This window comes from Eptatretus burgeri, unplaced genomic scaffold (genome assembly GCF_056783735.1).
Source record: "Eptatretus burgeri isolate ZD-2024b unplaced genomic scaffold, Ebu_testis_v1 Ebu_testis_scaffold_110, whole genome shotgun sequence".
Classification (NCBI taxonomy): Eukaryota; Metazoa; Chordata; class Myxini; order Myxiniformes; family Myxinidae; genus Eptatretus; species Eptatretus burgeri.
Window position 1 is genome coordinate 57,773 of NW_028222060.1, and position 2,228 is coordinate 60,000.

The window sequence follows — 2,228 nt, forward strand, 5'->3', positions numbered from 1 at the left end:
AGAGAGAGGGAGGAAAGAGAGAAGAGAGAGGGAGAAGAAAGAGAAGGAGGAGAGGCAGAAGAAAGAGAAGGAGGAAAAGGAGAAGAGAGAGAAGGAGGAGAGGGAGAAGAAAGAGAAGGAGGAGAGAGAGAAGGAGAGGGAGAAGGAGAGGGAGAAGGAGAGTGAGGAAAGAGCGAGACAAAATAAATATCAAAATATGGAAACCAGTGAGATTAAAAAAAGATTGGTGGTATTACAGAAAATAACTCAACCCACCGAGGAGGAAAACAAAGAATTGACAAGTCTATTTGCAATACTTTCGACAAGACTATTAGCATCGACAAGATATGGATTTTAATTCAAGTTTTTCATTTTTTTTTCTTAAATAAATGGAGGAGAGAGTGAAGGCATTTCTAAGGATTCTTTATGTTTTAAAAATTAAGATTCAAATGTGCATGTTGGAAACTAAAAAGGTTTTTGCACTCTGCAGGAATTTTTCTCATAAATAAATGAGTTATTGTCTCAAATGTAAAAAGAAAACTAATACTAAAAATATTTCATATATTAAAAGTAAAAATAACAGGGTTATACAAAAAGGTATATGTTCGGTGTGTGGTTCAAAAAAAAAATCAATTTATCTCCAAACACAAACTCGAAGGAGATATACAAAAGTTTTTATCAGGAAGTAAATTTACAACTACTGGAATACCAGGGGAATTACATCTTCCAGGGTATTCTTTCTGTGGTCCAGGCACAAACTTGGATAAAAGATTAGATGAGGCAGACAATCCTAAATCCTGGAGTAAACCAATCAATAGAGTTGATGAAGTGTGCATGGGACACGATATTGATTATGGGAATACCACAACGTTGGAAGAAAAGCATGAAGCCGATAGAGAAATGTTGTATAATTTGTCTCTGATACAAAATCCAACCTTGAGAGAAAAAGTTGATAGGTTCATCGTGAAGAAGATGATTAGTGCTAAATTGAAACTTGGACTTGGAAATTCAAAAAACTTATAGGCTCTAATGAAGCCATTAAGACTGAAGAGCAATTGGCTGATGAATTACATAAACCAATATTCACAAAGTTTCAGAGAAGGAAAGTTTATTCCAAGGAAGTTGATTATATCTGGTCTGCTGATTTGATTGAACTCAATAATGATAAGGGGTACAAGTATGCTTTAACCGTTATTGATTTGAGGAGAAGATATGCGTGGGTTGTCCCTTTAAAAAACAAAACAGGTAATACTCTTATGTTAGCTTTTCAACAGATATTTAATAAAAGTAAGAGAAAACCTAAAAAACTGTGGACTGATGAGGGTAGAGAGTTTTATAACAAGACATTTATGAATTTTCTAAAAAATAACAGTATTACATTATACAGTACCTTTAATGAAGGGAAGGCAGTTGTTGTTGAACGTTTTAATCGTACCTTAAAAGAGAGACTATATAAAAAATTCACACAACTCGGTTCACAACAATGGTCATCTTTTATTCAGGATATTGTGGATAAGTATAATGACACGATTCACACGTCAACAAATATGAAACCATCAGAAACATTTACAAAATTAAAATATGAAAAAGAGAGTAATGTCAGAAAACCTAAGTTCAAAGTTGGTGATATCGTAAGAATATATAGGTGGAAATCTCATTTTGAAAAGGGTTTTACTGAACGATGGATGAAAGAACTTTTTAAAATTGTTGATGTAATAGATACAGTTCCTTGGACTTATAAAATATATGATTTGGAAGGGGAAGAGATTTTAGGTTCATTTTATTCACAGGAATTACAAAAGACAAAACTAAGCAGATAATACACCTTTGTGGACACTCGAGGGCCAAGTCCGAGGTGTACAAGTATATAATGTGTGTCAAGGGGTGGACGTTCTTCGATCTGTGAACCCCAAACACAGAATCCTCAACTGAATAGTCAAGGCTTAACTTTTGTTTGTTGATGTGTATGTGTGTGTGTGTGTCCCAACCCTCACATTCAAAATCTCAACCCCAACCCTCACATTCAAAATCTCAACCCCAACTCAATCCTCACCCAACACAATGTCTTTTTCAAAATGAGATTTCCACATATATATATATATATATATATATATATATATATATATATATATATATATATATATATATATATATATATATATATATTACGTTTTTTTTTTTTTTCTCTTCTTCCAATTCTGTCTTTTAAGGCTTTCAGGTTTGATAACATAGAAAGAGGGAGTAAGAAC

The 2,228-nt window shown here is 33.2% G+C and overlaps 1 protein-coding gene across 1 annotated transcript in view; it reads right to left on the reverse strand.

Moving 5' to 3' along the window:
• Positions 1 to 2,144: 2,144 nt before the first annotated feature.
• LOC147007558 (uncharacterized) overlaps positions 2,145 to 2,228 on the reverse strand; it is a 2,392-nt gene continuing 2,308 nt past the window's right edge. Inside the window, exon 4 of the mRNA XM_085866896.1 lies at positions 2,145 to 2,228. This exon is cut by the window's right edge and continues 521 nt beyond it. The gene's annotated coding sequence lies outside the window, so the exon portion shown is untranslated.